Source organism: Staurois parvus, unplaced genomic scaffold (genome assembly GCF_062004578.1).
Source record: "Staurois parvus isolate SC_StPar_1 unplaced genomic scaffold, SC_StPar_1.0 ptg000251l, whole genome shotgun sequence".
Taxonomy (NCBI): domain Eukaryota; kingdom Metazoa; phylum Chordata; class Amphibia; order Anura; family Ranidae; genus Staurois; species Staurois parvus.
The window spans coordinates 6,211,864-6,230,589 of record NW_028318047.1 but is presented as its reverse complement, the minus strand read 5'-3'; the positions used below and the strand labels follow the sequence as shown (position 1 = coordinate 6,230,589).

The 18,726-nt window shown below is 38.0% G+C and overlaps 1 long non-coding RNA gene across 1 annotated transcript; it reads left to right on the top strand.

The window, feature by feature from the left end:
- The first annotated feature begins 777 nt into the window (after window positions 1–777).
- On the top strand, window positions 778–16,779 carry LOC149459646 (uncharacterized). Its single transcript, XR_016313233.1, has 2 exons — window positions 778–856; window positions 16,204–16,779. It is a non-coding gene; the product is annotated as an uncharacterized LOC149459646 (long non-coding RNA).
- The last annotated feature ends 1,947 nt before the right edge of the window (window positions 16,780–18,726 follow it).

The following is an 18,726-nucleotide window of genomic DNA, read 5'->3' as shown; positions in this document are numbered from 1 at the left end:
TTTTTCCGATATTCGACTCGAATTCCACTTCGGCTACTTCGATTCGCTCATCTCTAGTTAACACCATGCCTGCTGTATAATGTAATGCAAGTAACCATCACAACTTTGCACTTAGTTCATAGTTTGGGTCACTAGCACATGGGGTATGAATATTGAGTGCATTAAGAGTCATTCTAGTGCAAGTTATACAAGTGATTGCCATGACCAATGAAGATATAGTCAGCAAGCAGCATGTTGTAAAAGTGTACCCGTTATAGGTGAAATTGCCTCTAGCCGCGAGGGAGATGTTGTCGGCACTCCCTACGATGCTTGATGCTTCCGTCTCCCACAGCATTCGGAATGAAACTGCACTGCAGAGGTCCTGATCCTGTACAGAGCTTGGCTGAAACACAGTATTTAAAGTGAAAGCAAAGCTGGAGGCCGACTTTAGACTTTTTTTGTTATATATATGATAATTATGATTCCAACAGGAATTCTCAAGACTAGAATCTAGCTTTTGACCTTTTGTATTAAATAGGTTTCAGCTGTAAATAGGTTCACTGTCCATGACAGGTATGAAACATTATGAAATATTTAAAAGATGAACACAGAGTGGGTGTATGGGCAATTGCAACACCTACTGTTTATTCTGGAGAATGTTTCCCAACCTTTGAGATATTAAGCAACAGCATGTAATGTCACAACTTCTTCCCATCTAAGATCATGTCCCTTCCATAACGTAATATATATATATATATATATATATATATAAATTTCCACATATACAGAGGCTCCTTCCTTTACCATCCCTTTTTCTTTGTTTTGATGTGCAAAGGTTTCCTGTAACAGCACTGCATTTTCAAGATTCCATCTGCTGGTATGTATCATGTCTAGAACTTGCTTATCATGTTCTATCATGTTCATGTTTTTATCATGTTCTAAGACATATTTTATATGAAATCAATTTAATTTATTTTCATTTATATTAGACTTTACATTTCTACTCATACTTAGGAATGTACTTGGCATTTCTTATTAATATTATTCAGGTTTTATACAAAAAACAGAAAAGACAATGGCTGAGTACATTTTTCCTGAAATTATAGCAGCCATAAAGTACCTTTTCCCTTCTAAGATTTTAAGGAAATAGTGACACATGAATATTCAGTTTTTTTTAAGCCAAAGCTTGAATAAAGTGACCTTGTCACCACCTAACACTCTGCAGGCCGTTAATTTATTTAAAATATATGACATAAATTAGCACTTACTGTTGATGCGTTTGACATTCTTATTGGTTATAAATCCATAAAAACAATTAATGGGTAGGGTGTGTGATATGGTACAAATGTGAGCTACCAGGGTATCATCCCATGTGATTAGACAATTAAAAAGAGTGATAAGCGGGACATTAAATTGTTACTAAATCCACAACAGTAAAATCAGTCTGTATATATGAGCTCTGTCATTTCAAAGCCATTGTTTCTAATTTTTAAGGACTCTTTAATGATTGGCATAGTACTACTGGATTGGCTAAAGTCAATGTGGTGCCAATATTTAAAAAGGGGTCAAAATCTTTAGCAAGCAATTATAGACTTGTTAGTTTAACTTCTATAGTTGGGAAGATATTGGAGAGTTTATTAAAAGACCACATAGATGAGTTCTTACTGGAAAAAAATATTTTAAGCAACAGACAGCATGCATTCATGAAAGACAGAAGTTGTCAAACAAATCTGATTTCTTTTTATGAGGAGGTGAGCAAAACTTTGGACAGAGGGGTGGCGATGGACGTGGTATACTTAGATTTTTCAAAAGCGTTTGACACAGATTTTTCCAAGCCCGTAGACTTTACCTTACACATTAGCCGTGTGTGGGGACACGGCTAATGTGTAAGGTAAAGTCTACAGGCTTGGAAAAATCTGTATGTAAATGGATAGAAAACTGGCTAAAAGATCACATTCAAAGAGAAGTGGTTAATGATTCATACTCTGAATGGTCTAGGGTTGTCAGTGGTGTACCCCAAGGTTTAGTGTTGGGACCCTTACTGTTTAATATATTTATAAACGATATAAGGTCTGGGATTAAAAATCCCATTTCAGTCTTTGCAGATGACACAAAACTGTGCAGTGGAATAACATCTTTACAGGATGTCTTCAATTTACAAGCCGACCTCAATGCACTGTTTAATTGGCAACTATGTGGCAAATGAGGTTTAATGTTGATAAATGTAAGGTTATGCACTTGAGGCTAAGAATATTCATGCATATACTAGAATATACTCGGGGGGGGGGGGTACAACTGGGGGAATCAATGGAGGAGAAGGATCTGGGAGTTCTGGTAGATCACAAGCTTAATAATGGAATGCAATGCCAAGCTGCAGTTTCTAAAGAGAGCAAAATCCTCTCTTGTATTAAAAGAGGTATAGACTCCAGAGAGAGAGATATCATATTACAAAAAAAGGGTTGTGAAAAGAGATTCACAAAGAAAGCGACTACATTATGAACAGAATGTGATACTCAGAAAAATTTCCAAAAATTATGCTTTATTACACATACAAATTTGACATATGGGCAATCGCCCTGGTTTACCATCACCTCAGTATGAGACAATACACACAGACCTAAAACCATATAAAATGACACCAAGACCGGTCTGAATGCATGTGCCACAAAGACAATGACTACTGGAGTCTAAAGTCTTTGTAGCACTGGCGCATAGGTGAACACTTCCCAAAGGAGGTGTATACAAAAGATTATACCATAGGTATACCATATAACATGTTGTAAATATGTAGACTATGCTACTACCATAATGGTTATATCCCAAACAAGGAGTTACAAAAAATTATACTATGGATATAGATATCACATGTATGCAATGCAGCAAGCACAGTGTGCGTCAAAAAGAAAAGCATGCCTCTAGGCCTATATAAGACAAGAAATGAATATCATATGTATTATATGCAGTACATTCCTATGCCGGCACAAGTGGTTGGGGCCCATTCATCTGTGATATGAACAGCTGTTTCCTAGGGCTTTAAAATGAGAATATGCCCCATTTGTTACCAGGATGGAGGGATAGATGCAAAACGCAGCGCACTGCTTGAAATGGTTTCTTCACCACTACATGTGGACTACACACCACTTTCTGTAAGAAAAACAAGACACATCCCAATAGATCTTCTGCCTGTTGAAATGCACGTGGTATATCTTGTTTCCTATGTAAAGCACCATGATGTCTCCATCCTGTAGTGAAACAAACAATATGTGGAAAGTCACTGAAGGAGCTTTCACTCTATATAGGATGTATAGGTCATATAGATCACATAGGACCATATATCTGGTGTCCTGTAACAGTCCACTCACCACCTGTGCAATGGATAATAGGAAAGGAAAAGATGTCCTTCATAAGTACTGCCATACAAGGCCAGGGAGGCCAGGGAACCACCGCTGACATCAGCCGATATACCGCGGGTTCCGGCCTCTTCTTGGCGCCTGTGCTGCCTATGCTTGCCTCATGGCATGTGAAGATGGCTTCCTCCTTGTAGGTCAGCGTGCGTTCCACCTAATGCGCATGACCGGAAGTGACGTATCTGACGTATGACGTCAACGCGTTTCGCCGATGGGCGTATCTCACTCAGCTTCGTCAGGACCAATGAGACACCTGCATTTCAGTTTCCTATTTATAGTGGGTTGAGACCCACCCATTTATGCAAAAATTAACTTGCAGTTATTCCCAATGGAAGAAAAAAGGGGGCTAAATACTTAGCACAGCTGCTGGTCATTATTAAGTTCAATTAAAAAGACAGGCGACTAGAAATATCCGAGAGAGGAAAGGCTTGGCAATTTCAACAATGCATATACAAATCAAAAGACCATAGATTAAATATACTGATCAGTTGAAAAATTACCACACTCTCACCAGAAGATGGCGATATTAATAAAAAATCACCAGGCCTATTCATTAAATCAACAGTTCCTAAAAGTACAGTATGAATTACCACAGAGCCGCCACAAGATGGCAATGTTGATTAAGGAATCTCACCCTGGATTATTTTGCCAAAAATACCTAGATTTCAAATACCCATTTCATGGTATAATTATTATTAAGGGAGAAGAGCATAATAAGCTCAACAGTCAATCCTTTTGCACTTTTGGAACTATACTCAAATTTATACCATGAGGTCATCATTATTTTTCCCAAAAGCAAAAAAGGTTTACCTTAATTATTTAGCATATAGTCCAACCATTAATGAAAGCAGAAAAATGCCATAGGTTAGCCAACACATGGCAATATAAGGGTACATAACTATGTAGATCTATTTATCCAAAAATACTTGGAGATCACATTCCACATTTAACCCCTTTGGGTACAATGTATCAAGTTTATATATCCAATATTTCTCCTTTTTAAGCAGTTCTCTGTCAAAATCACCTCTCCTTTGTGGAAAGTGCAATGCATAGAAACCTTTCACTTTTGTACCATCCAATTTACCTCCATGATATTTAGCATAATGTTGAGCAAGATTGCTTTCAGGGTCATTTGATCTAATATCTCTAAGATGTTCACCTATTCGTACTTTAAGTTGTCTTTTGGTCTTACCAATATACATCTTTTTACAGGGACAGGTCAAAATATATAGTACTTTCACTGTAGAGCAATTTATAAGACTTTGAATTTTATAGTGAGTATTGTTTCCTGAGTCATTAAAGGAATCCGTACGGTCCACATATTTACAGATTTGACATTTTCCACATTTAAACATCCCCTTAGTACGTGATTTTAACCATGTTGTTTGTTTTAACGGTTGATAATCAGAATGGATAAGGAGATCACCAAGATTTGGTGCTCTTCTTGCTACCATCTGGGGGCGTTCACCTACAATCTTATTCAATTTGGGACATTGAGTTAAAATCTTCCAATGCTTTTCTAATATTAATTTTACATCTTGCCATTGGGCTCCAAACTGGGTTATCATTCTGACAGGTTGATCACTTAATTTGACCTTCTCATCCTTTTTGGGAGATAATAGATCCTTGCGGTCAGTTTGATATGCCCGTCTCCGAGCCTTTCTAATTTGAGAGTGAGAATATCCCCTTTCCCTAAATCTTCTATAGAGGTCCTGAGCCTCCATCCTAAAGTCATTAATGTTCGAACAATTTCTCCGACATCTCAAAAACTGTCCCACTGGAATCCCTGAAATCAGTGAACGTGGGTGGTAGCTTCTGGCCTCTAATAGGGTATTGGCAGCAGTTGGTTTCCTATACGTCTTTGTGAGGAGTCTTCCGTTCTCAAGTCTAATTTCCAGGTCCAGAAAGGAGATACATCTTTCATCAGATATATATGTGAGTCCAATATTAAAGGAGTTTTGATTTAACTCCTCCATGAAAAGTTTTAATTCCTCAGATGTTCCTCTCCATACAAGGAACACATCATCTATATATCTTAACCAAATATGGACATTAACAAGAAATCTTGATGATCTGAAGACAACCTGCTCCTCCCAGAAACCTAAATGAAGACATGCGTAGGCCGGAGCCCACGGTGCTCCCATACTAGTACCTCTAGTCTGTTGATAAAAGGTATTATTAAATTGGAAAAAATTATGTCGTAATGCAAAATTCAACAACTCACTAATAAACTCATTCTGTCCTCCCAAAGTAGGGTATGTTTTATCAAGGAAGTAAGAAGCCGATCTCACACCACATTCATGTGGGATAGAAGTGTAAAGTGATTCCACATCTATTCCCACTAGAATGGAATTTTCATTGATAGTCATATTTTCAATTTTAGCCAACACATCTTTAGTATCCCTTTCATAAGAGGGAAGATTAGGAACCATATCTTTAAGAAACAGATCTATATATTTCCCTGTTTTATCTAGGGGACCATTAATGGCAGAAACAATAGGTCTACCCGGAGGATTTTCTTGATTTTTATGTATTTTAGGAATAATGTAAAAGGTAGGGTGATTAAATTCTTCAGTTCTCAGATATTCATATTCTTTTTTAGTTAGCAAACCCACTTCTTTTCCCAGTGTTAAGATAGAATTCAATTTTTTTGCCACCACGTGAAAAGGATTAGTGGCTACTTTCCTATAGGTGGATGAATCACTTAATAGGCGCTTTACCTCTCTGACGTAGTTTTGTTCATTTAAAATCACTACATTACCCCCTTTGTCACTTCTCTTAATTACAATATTCTTAGTCTCTTTTAATTCTTTAAGGGCTTTTCTTTCTTTTTTTGTAAGATTATCACCAATTGGCATTTTCCACTCAAGATTTTTAAGATCATCAGCAACAAAATCTAGAAATGTCGAAATCCTCATGTTGGAACGTATTTTCGGCATTTTTGTCGATCTAATATTCAGATCAACTTTTCTAATCACATTGCTGTGATTATCCAAATCTATTTCGATCTCACCACCATCCTCACTTTCCTCCATGAGAGATATCAACATATCGAGCATCTTGCGGTCCTCCATGGACGAATCGGAGGCCATATCCTCCAACATAGTGGGATTACCATGTATCATTCTCAAGAAAACTTTTCTTAAAAATAAGTTGACATCTTTAAATACCTCGAACTCATCCATGGGGGTCACTGGTGAAAAGGACATACCTTTATTTAATAAAGAAATATGTTCCCTTTTGAGTGGAAAATTAGCCAAATTGATTACCTTTTTATCATGAATACTTTCATCTGCTACCTCCTCTGACTTCTTGTTCTGCCCTTGTCTTCCTGATGTTTGTTTTTTGAGGATTCCTCTAATTTCTTTTTGGACCCTCTTCCCATCTGTAATTGATTGGTGCGAGGAGGTTCTCCATTTTGTTGGTCTAAAAAAGAAACAGATTTCCCAAGATTTTCAGAATCACTTTCACTAGACATGGTTTCCCCCATTGATCTAGAGTGTGAACGAAATACTCTTCGTTTAGATCGACTTCTACTTCTTTTGGTAGTGTATCTCCTTTCTGGACCTGGAAATTAGACTTGAGAACGGAAGACTCCTCACAAAGACGTATAGGAAACCAACTGCTGCCAATACCCTATTAGAGGCCAGAAGCTACCACCCACGTTCACTGATTTCAGGGATTCCAGTGGGACAGTTTTTGAGATGTCGGAGAAATTGTTCGAACATTAATGACTTTAGGATGGAGGCTCAGGACCTCTATAGAAGATTTAGGGAAAGGGGATATTCTCACTCTCAAATTAGAAAGGCTCGGAGACGGGCATATCAAACTGACCGCAAGGATCTATTATCTCCCAAAAAGGATGAGAAGGTCAAATTAAGTGATCAACCTGTCAGAATGATAACCCAGTTTGGAGCCCAATGGTAAGATGTAAAATTAATATTAGAAAAGCATTGGAAGATATTAACTCAATGTCCCAAATTGAATAAGATTGTAGGTGAACGCCCCCAGATGGTAGCAAGAAGAGCACCAAATCTTGGTGATCTCCTTATCCATTCTGATTATCAACCGTTAAAACAAACAACATGGTTAAAATCACGTACTAAGGGGATGTTTAAATGTGGAAAATGTCAAATCTGTAAATATGTGGACCGTACGGATTCCTTTAATGACTCAGGAAACAATACTCACTATAAAATTCAAAGTCTTATAAATTGCTCTACAGTGAAAGTACTATATATTTTGACCTGTCCCTGTAAAAAGATGTATATTGGTAAGACCAAAAGACAACTTAAAGTACGAATAGGTGAACATCTTAGAGATATTAGATCAAATGACCCTGAAAGCAATCTTGCTCAACATTATGCTAAATATCATGGAGGTAAATTGGATGGTACAAAAGTGAAAGGTTTCTATGCATTGCACTTTCCACAAAGGAGAGGTGATTTTGACAGAGAACTGCTTAAAAAGGAGAAATATTGGATATATAAACTTGATACATTGTACCCAAAGGGGTTAAATGTGGAATGTGATCTCCAAGTATTTTTGGATAAATAGATCTACATAGTTATGTACCCTTATATTGCCATGTGTTGGCTAACCTATGGCATTTTTCTGCTTTCATTAATGGTTGGACTATATGCTAAATAATTAAGGTAAACCTTTTTTGCTTTTGGGAAAAATAATGATGACCTCATGGTATAAATTTGAGTATAGTTCCAAAAGTGCAAAAGGATTGACTGTTGAGCTTATTATGCTCTTCTCCCTTAATAATAATTATACCATGAAATGGGTATTTGAAATCTAGGTATTTTTGGCAAAATAATCCAGGGTGAGATTCCTTAATCAACATTGCCATCTTGTGGCGGCTCTGTGGTAATTCATACTGTACTTTTAGGAACTGTTGATTTAATGAATAGGCCTGGTGATTTTTTATTAATATCGCCATCTTCTGGTGAGAGTGTGGTAATTTTTCAACTGATCAGTATATTTAATCTATGGTCTTTTGATTTGTATATGCATTGTTGAAATTGCCAAGCCTTTCCTCTCTCGGATATTTCTAGTCGCCTGTCTTTTTAATTGAACTTAATAATGACCAGCAGCTGTGCTAAGTATTTAGCCCCCTTTTTTCTTCCATTGGGAATAACTGCAAGTTAATTTTTGCATAAATGGGTGGGTCTCAACCCACTATAAATAGGAAACTGAAATGCAGGTGTCTCATTGGTCCTGACGAAGCTGAGTGAGATACGCCCATCGGCGAAACGCGTTGACGTCATACGTCAGATACGTCACTTCCGGTCATGCGCATTAGGTGGAACGCACGCTGACCTACAAGGAGGAAGCCATCTTCACATGCCATGAGGCAAGCATAGGCAGCACAGGCGCCAAGAAGAGGCCGGAACCCGCGGTATATCGGCTGATGTCAGCGGTGGTTCCCTGGCCTCCCTGGCCTTGTATGGCAGTACTTATGAAGGACATCTTTTCCTTTCCTATTATCCATTGCACAGGTGGTGAGTGGACTGTTACAGGACACCAGATATATGGTCCTATGTGATCTATATGACCTATACATCCTATATAGAGTGAAAGCTCCTTCAGTGACTTTCCACATATTGTTTGTTTCACTACAGGATGGAGACATCATGGTGCTTTACATAGGAAACAAGATATACCACGTGCATTTCAACAGGCAGAAGATCTATTGGGATGTGTCTTGTTTTTCTTACAGAAAGTGGTGTGTAGTCCACATGTAGTGGTGAAGAAACCATTTCAAGCAGTGCGCTGCGTTTTGCATCTATCCCTCCATCCAGGTAACAAATGGGGCATATTCTCATTTTAAAGCCCTAGGAAACAGCTGTTCATATCACAGATGAATGGGCCCCAACCACTTGTGCCGGCATAGGAATGTACTGCATATAATACATATGATATTCATTTCTTGTCTTATATAGGCCTAGAGGCATGCTTTTCTTTTTGACGCACACTGTGCTTGCTGCATTGCATACATGTGATATCTATATCCATAGTATAATTTTTTGTAACTCCTTGTTTGGGATATAACCATTATGGTAGTAGCATAGTCTACATATTTACAACATGTTATATGGTATACCTATGGTATAATTTTTTGTATACACCTCCTTTGGGAAGTGTTCACCTATGCGCCAGTGCTACAAAGACTTTAGACTCCAGTAGTCATTGTCTTTGTGGCACATGCATTCAGACCGGTCTTGGTGTCATTTTATATGGTTTTAGGTCTGTGTGTATTGTCTCATACTGAGGTGATGGTAAACCAGGGCGATTGCCCATATGTCAAATTTGTATGTGTAATAAAGCATAATTTTTGGAAATTTTTCTGAGTATCACATTCTGTTCATAATGTAGTCGCTTTCTTTGTGAATCTCTTTTCACAACCCTTTTTTTGTATGCCTTTTTTGGCTACTGAATGGAGACCATTTACTGGGTGATACGGTAACTTATCTTACAACCTCTTAATAATTATCTTTAACAAAGATATCATATTACCCCTGTACAAATCATTAGTAATACCTCATCTGGAATATGCAGTTCCGTTTTGGGCACCAATTCACAAAAAGAACATTGGAGAACTTGAGAAAGTACAGAGAAGGGCAACCAAACTGATAAGAGGCATGGAGGAGCTCAGCTATGAGGAAAGATTAGAGGAACTAAATTTATTCTCTCTTGAGAAGAGGAGATTAAGGGGGGATATGACCAACATGTATAAATACATCAGTGGTTCATATAGTGAACTCGGTGTAGAGCTATTCACCCTGAGGTCATCACAGAGGACAAGGGGTCACTCTTTACGTCTGGAGGAAAATAAATTTAATCTCCAAACATGGAAAGGTTTCTTCACAGTAAGAGTTGTGAAAATGTGGAATAGACTCCCTCAAGAGTTGGTTCTGGCCAGCTCAGTGGATTGCTTCAAAAAAGGCCTGGACTGTTTCTTAGATACACAGAATATAACTGGATACAAACATTTATAGGTAAAGTTGATCCAGGGAATATCCGATTGCTTCTCGAGGGATCAGGAAGGAATTTTTTTCCCCAGCAGGAGCAAATTGGATCATGCTTTGCTGGGTTTTTTTTGCCTTCCTCTGGATCAACTGTGGGTATAGGATTATAACTTATGTTTTTTCTATGGTTGAACTGGACTTTCGTCTTTTTTCAGCCAGACTAACTATATAACTATATATATGCAGTATAGCATGCTTGTTGTACTCACTGTGGAGCCTAAGGGGATAATACTTTGTGTAAAAAGGATGTTTGATCCTGTCTTCTGTGCTCCTCCCCTTCTTCTACTGTCCCCAATCCATTTGCTGATAGTACAGAGCCTTGGAGGCAAGCTGAACATGTTCAGCTTGGTGTGTATGGCTAGAGAGTTTGTTTTCTTAGGAGAGTGCATGTGATCAGCACATTTCCAATCAGCATTTTCCAGACAGGGGTCAGGGGTTATGCAGCCTCAAAGGACAATCAGGGGAGATTGACTGCTGATGAGAAAAGGTATTTAGCAGTTTATATTTACTAAAATAATTGCATTTTCATGTTCTGTGTACTGTGGAAGACCAGATATAGTGAATGCAAGGACCTGGGTTTAGTAACACTTTAAATATACCACTATTATTCACTGAAGAGAATAAACAAAGATGGATACATGTCAAAAAACAAGAATTTCACAAAAAAGTTAAGAACCATCTACATATAAAAGAGATAGTCCTATAAAGTAGGTCTATGCATTTTAAGGGTTCTCCCGCTTCTTCAGGACCAAAACAAATTGTTCAAAGGACAAAAAGTTGTACATATTACATAGGATACATTCTATGAAAAGAAAAAACACATAAGTGAACAGAATCCATCATATATAAATAAATACAGTATATATCAACAATTACTTGTCTATGTAGCATAGGATAAACCAGTCCCAATGAATATGGTTAAAAGAAAAGTGACAAGTTCTAATTTAACCTATGAATAAGTTATAAGCAACTCTCTTACCCCTGGAAAAAGGGAGTGCAGGAGGTCTCCCTTGGGCCGGCAAGCACAAAGTTCTGACACTACTATTTCCTTTTACTAGGACTCTGCACTCCCTTTTTCCAGGCGTAAGAGAGTCGCTTATATTTTATTCATTAGTTTATCCTACACTGCACAGACAAGGTAGCTTTTGATATATATGTATTTATATATTATGGATTCTGTTTATTTATGTGTGTCTCTTCTCTTCATAGAACGTATCCTGTGTAATATGTACAACTTTTCATCCTTTGAACAATTTGTTTCGGTCCTAAACAACCTGCAAAATGTGTAGACCTACTTTATAGGATGCATAATTTAATCAGGAAAGACAATTCATGTCTATCTCTTTTATTTATAGATCATAGTTTTCCCAACAATCTGAGATTGTTGGGAATACATTGTCAGGCAGACTCATCTCAAGCTGCTACCCAACCTCTAACTAACAAAAAAACCAAAGCCTTTCAATAGAGAATGCTACATGTGAATACCTGAATGTCCATAGCCTAGCCATAGGTTCACTTTAGGTCTTGATTGAAGGTGGAGAATATGGTGGTTTAGGAAAACATGGGTTGTTATATGTGACTTGGCTTATTTATAATACCTCAGTCAGGACATACGGAGAACCATGTCATATTCTAGAATCCAAATACATTTACAGGGGATAATAATGTAGCTAGTTAAATTTCTTATTATTCATTATTTTTTACTTCTATATTTTGTTGAAGAGATTCCAACTAGCTGCCAACCAACTGATATGGACACCCACCACAGATGTCGTGGGCACCATAAACATCATGGCTTCCATAAACATCATACTGACCATATTCACAACTATAAACTACATCACACTCACCATATACAAATACATAATTTACATCATAATCACCATTTGGAAATGCATAATTTACATCATGCTCATCATATGTACAGTCACAATGCTCATGCTCATGCTCATCATGGTTGTTAAACCCTCATCTTTTCAAAAAAAGGTGAGAATATACACAGGTAATACCTGTATATTGTTTTATTTTTCAATTATCATTGCCGTTCCACAGGTAGAATACCGTTAAGGATTTAGATTACATGGACAGAATATACTTATATTTATACTAATTTATTTATACTAATATTTGTATTGATGTATTTAGTAAAATATATGTATCACATGCCATCAGGCTTGGTTCACACCTATGCTGTTTGCTTTTGATCCATTTTTAAATGCCCTTTGTATTGTGCTTTGCATTTTTACATGCATGTTTTTGCTATGTTTTGCGTTTTTTTCAGCTTTTTTTTTAATGGAAATTTTTTATTGCTGGGCAAAAAAAAAATGCAAGATGCTGCAAAAACACACTACATGTGTTTCGGCAGCTTCTCCATTGAACTCTATTGTAGCAAAACAGCTGCTTTTTAGCAGTTTAAAAAGTTCCTGACCCTTTCCAAAATTACAGCAGCTCAAAAAAGCATAGATGTGAACAAGGCCCATAGGAGACCATGTTAAACGGACTGTAGTGCGTTTCCACAAAAAGCACTAAAAACGTATTGGTGTGAACTAGGGGTCAGAGTAGTATGTCCTCTAAATCCCCCTTATCCCTAAATAATTTGAATGCAAATGCGGTTACCTCTTACTGCTAATGGTCTTCTATCAATAATGTTTTGCATTTCTTGCAGTAACGTATGTATGATCTACTGTATCTGCACAGTTATAGTACATCTGTGCCAGGGCTCAATGACTAAAAGATTTTAAGGAAACAGGTGCAGGAGCACTCAATGAAATGAATTCTAGAGACTAGAAATTAAAGTATAAGGCTAAACTTTTTTTTTTCATTTTGGATAAAGCGGAGATGGATTAAAACCCCTGTCAGTTTATATACTGTCTGGCCCACCGTTAAGGAGATTCATCCTCTCTATTTGTCTTGTTTGCCATTATGATTGAAAGTGAAAGTAAGAGTAACCCCAAATTTTGAGTTGTCCCCAAAAAAGTAATAGAGGCAAAATTTTTCAATGGGAACATTGATCTGGAGGCCAGGGAGTCCCCAAGGAATTCACTTAATTTGCAGTGATTTTCTCTCACTTCCTCTTTTGGCTATGGGACAGGAGCAGGGGCGGACTGACAACTCATGGGGCCCCCGGGCAATAGGGGATCATGGGGCCCCTGTGTCCTTGCCCAAACTCAAAAAAGCCTATGAAAAAGGTACCAGGGGCATCTCATGGGGCCCCCTACTGACCCTGGGCCCTCGGGCAGTACCCAAGTTTCCAAATGGTCAGTCCGCCCCTGGACAGGAGGTGAAGGTAAATCTTCCCAATGAAACACAGATGGCAAAAAATAAACTTTCAAAAAATAAACTTTCAGGGGTTATAATCCTGCCTTACACTCTCCAAAATGAAAAAAAAAAATTTTTGCCTTTGGTTCTACTTAAATAAAAAAAATTTGGCACTGCATTATAAAACCAGCTAAGGCGTTTCAGAATTTAGAGGAACTCCCTTCTTTTTCTGTAAGGGTGTCTAAGCAAAGGTTTTAGTAGCTGTTTGCTGGCATAGAAGTGGCTGGAGCATGGTCAACCATCAGTACAGTACCACTGCTCATTTCAACTTCTTTATACATCACTAAATGTTATCCTTCTGTTTCATAAGCCCTGAAGAAGATGCTGCCTCTCTCCCCAAAATGTGTCATCTGGTTTTGCAACATATTATAACAGTTTACTCCGGTGCAGGACATCCAATTGTTTATCTCCACATATGGGCCACTTGGCCAGTATGTGTGCAACTGGATTTAAGTGGGCACCTACAATATACTGCATATGCAAATATGTTTGATTAATTTTATGTCACATCTCACTATTCACTGTGTTCTCAATGGCATTTTATGAAAATGCGGCAATCTGATTATATGGCCCTTTTTATTGGGCTGTGATTCCTTTCCGTGGGTACTCAGATAAGTAATTCAAACAAGAGCAATCATTCAGCTTGAACACATACAGTCATGGCCGAAATTGTTGGCACCCTTGATATTTTTCCTGAAAATCAAGTATTTCACACAAAAAAGGTATTGCATTAACACATGTTTTGCTATACACATGTTTATTCCCTTTGTATGTATTGGAACAAATATAAAACAGAGGCAGAAAAGCAAATATGACATAATGTCACACAAAACCCCAAAAATGGGCTGGACAAAAGTATTGGCACCCTTAACTTAATATTTGGTTGCACACCCTTTGGAAAACATAACTGAAATCAGTCGCTTCCTATAACCATCAATAAGCTTCTGACACCTCTCACCCGGAATTTTGGACCACTCTTCCTTTGCAAACAGCTCCAGGTCTCTCTTATTGGAAGGACACCTTTTCCCAACAGCAATTTTAAGATCTCTCCACAGGTGTTCAATGGGATTTAGATCTGGGCTCATTGCTGGCCACTTCAGAACTCTCCAGCGCTTCTTTGCCATCCATTTCTGAGTGCTTTTTGACGTATGTTTGGGGTCATTGTCCTGCTGGAAGACCCAGGATCTTGGACGCAAACCCAGCTTTCTGACACTGGGCCCTACAGTGCGACCCAAAATCCTTTGGTAATCCTCAGATTTCATGATGCCTTGCACACAGTCAAGGCACCCAGTTCCAGAGGCAGCAAAACAACCCCAAAACATCATTGAACCTCCACCATATTTTACCGTAGGTACTGTGTTTTGTTCTTTGTAGGCCTCATTCCGTTTTCGGTAAACAGTAGAATGATGTGCTTTACCGAAAAGCTCTATCTTGGTCTCATCTGTCCACAAGACGTTTTCCCAGAAGGCTTTTGGCTTACTCAAGTACATTTTGGCAAACTGTAGTCTTGCTTTTTTATGTCTCTGTGTCAGCAGTGGGGTCCTCCTGGGTCTCCTGCCATAGCGTTTCATTTCATTTAAATGTCGACGGATAGTTCGCGCTGACACTGATGCTCCCTGAGCCTGCAGGACAGCTTGAATGTCTTTGGAACATGTTTGGGGCTGCTTATCCACCATCCGGACTATTCTGCGTTGCAATCTTTCATCAATTTTCCTCATCCGTCCACGACCAGGGAGATTAGCTACAGTGCCATGGGTTGCAAACTTCTTGATAATGTTGCGCACTGTGGACAAAGGCAAATCTAGTTCTCTGGAGATGGACTTGTAACCTTGAGATTGTTGATATTTTGCCACAATTTTGGTTCTCAGGTCCTCAGACAGTTCTCGTCTCCTCTTTCTGTTGTCCATGCTTAGTGTGGCACAGACAGACACACAATGCAAAGGTTAAGTGAACGTCTCTCCTTTTTATCTGCTTTCAGGTGTGATTTCTATATTGCCCACACCTGTTACTTGCCCCAGGTGAGTTTACAGGAGCATCACATGCTTGTAACATTCTTATTTATCCGCAGTTGTGAAAGGGTGCCAATACTTTTGTCCAGCCCATTTTTGGAGGTTTGTGTGACATTATGTCGAATTTGCTTTCTTTCCTCCCTTTTTTTGTTTTGTCCCAATACACACAAAGGGAATAAACATGTGTATAGCAAAACATGTGTTAATGCAATACGTTTCGTGAGAAATACATGATTTCCTGGAGAAATATCAAGGGTGCCAACAATTTCGGCCATGACTGTACTACCTAATGTGACTTCTTTATATCCTCTTGATGCAGCACTTTCAATCATCTATTTAGCAGCACCACCTGCATAGGCAGTAAATTCAGACTCTGACATGCAGTGTCAAAGTGATGATTCTGTATTACATATGTTAATAAAAAGCCATAATTCTTTATGCTTCTTATTGCAGCTCCAGATGGGACTAAACCCCAAAGAAGTCAGGTATTAAGAGAGTCCAAAACATGTACTCATGTTCTATTACCAAATTGCACCCAGTTCTAACCCTTAAAACCCAGATGTCCATCTTTATTTGGATATGCACAAATGTACAATAAATGCTACATTTTAAATCAATATTACAAAGCTGTAATTATGTGTAGTACACAGATTTATGCAAGGTATGCAATTTTGTGATTATAAATATAATTTACCATTTAGCACAGTGGCTACATGGTTAGCATGTCCACCTGGCAGCAATAGGGTCATTGGTTCAAATCCCAACCATGGCACCACCTGCCTGGAGTTTGCATGTTCTCTCTGTGCCTGCGTGGGTTTCCTCCAGGTACTCCGGTTTCCTTCCTAACTCCAAAGACATGCTGGCAGGTTAATTGGGTCCTCTCTCAATTGGCCCTAATATGTGTATGTATGAGTGAGAGTTAGGGACCTTAGATTGTACGCCCCATGAGGGTTAGGGATTGCTGTGAATCTACTATATATAAATTGATGGCGCTATATAAGTTTTTGTAATAATAAATATTAAATCTTTTCAGTTTTTTAATTGTTTCTTTAAGAACACAGACAATAAAAATGTTTTAATAGCAAAGATAAATTTGTACATTTTTAAAAAGGTTTATGAGATTCATTTCCAGTTCACCTGTCCCCTAGAACAAAACAAATAGCTGTTATTTTGGTGCCTTCCTTGTGCCAGAAAATAGAATGCATAGAAAAGCTATAGCTACATCATAAATCTCAACTTCTATACAAATGATGGTACTTTTTCTTACAGTATGGAGACATTTATAATTTTTTTATAGGCCAGAACATCATAAGCTTTAATGGAAAAAAAATTAAAAATAGATAATTTGAATAATAAAATGTCGGCATATATTTATTGAAGTTACATACAATATATTTTTTAGCAATAGCTGAAATGGTGCAAGAATAGTGTGGTTATTGACCTGAACAAGTTTAGTAAAGACCTTGCATTGTGATTAGAGTTAAAGACTCCCTTTTTCTGAGTTAACATTTTCAAGGCTCCCATTAGTGCTATTGGGTGTAAGCTCTCAGTCATAGGTAGGCACATAACTGTATGACACTTTACTCTGAACTAGTTCCGGTTCTGGGAGTTGGGTCATGACAGTCTTAACCCCTGGATGGAATCCTCAGATATGACAAGTGGTACTTGTATGTATCTGCGGCATCTTCCAAAATCCTGCAGCAGTGGTCGACTGCCAGACCATTCTGAATGGCAGACCCCCACCTCCTGGTAGTATTGGAGATTGTGAGCCTCTTTCTGCCTCTTGCACATTCTCATTGTACATTGATGCAGCCCATTATAGTAATAATAATTCAGTAGAGATACACAGCCCATTATAGTGATCTTCACTAAGTACAGTTCCGTACAAAGGACTAATCAGTTCTAATCCAAGTAGTTTATGCCCTTAAATAGCATATCAACAGTGTACATACAAAATCTCTTTTCAAATGTGCAGTGTCTACTGTGACCCTTTTTCAGGCTGCAGATGTACCCAAGTATAGGTCTCCGTTGGATGAAGTTGAAGTGAGCCTCAAAAGTGCGTGGGTGAAAGATCATGGCATGATATGAGAATTTGGAGTTGTATACGGTAGTCTTCCTTGAAATCCTAGCCAATTACAGTGATGTGCCAATAGAATTTATAGGGTGGAACAGCACATCCTTACATTACCAGAAAGTGTCAGAGCTTTGCCAGTCAGAAAAACACTCTAATATATCTGGACACACCAACCATTGCTCCTTTGCTAGTAACATCCGAAGCTGTCATTTTGACTTAGAGGACATTTCTCCTTACTGAAGACGTGTTTCTCACAAGAAGCCGAGATTCAGTAATCTATTTCTGAATGCTGTTACTTGTTATTTAGGCTCTTCCAACCCTTGTTTTTTTAGATTAATTTTAAAATAAGCAACATGAGATTTATCTGAGACTGTCTATATCAACTAATCAAATCTGAGCATTTTTGCTGCTATAGCAACACTATTTTTTTCCTTTGATAAATAGGAGTATGTGTTGCACCTAGCAGCCAATAAGCTTCCCACTTTTGATCTAAAGAAGCTAATTGGTTGTTAGTGGAATGGTTGCAAACTTAGCCTCTGATCACAAGGCTCAGTGTACAAGGTGAAGTGGAAAGTTTTTGCCATCATATTTCCCTGATGTAAACAACATGAGTCATAACCTCACCCAAGAAACAGAAAAATACACATTGTAGGCAAACATTGTGAAATGTCAATAAAAGTAAGAAAACTAAAAAAAACTGTTTAAAGACTGAAGTCATATAAAGGTTCAGTACTGTAAAACAATAAAGGCATAAATAAAAGTCTGACTTTATTATACGTGAATTGGTGTGTTCCCTGTTGATTCATGCTCAGTCCTTTACTTATCTCTTTGATATTACCAGTGCATGTGTGCATCAGTCTGTAACACTACTTCCAACATTTCTTGAGGAGGCACTGCCACCT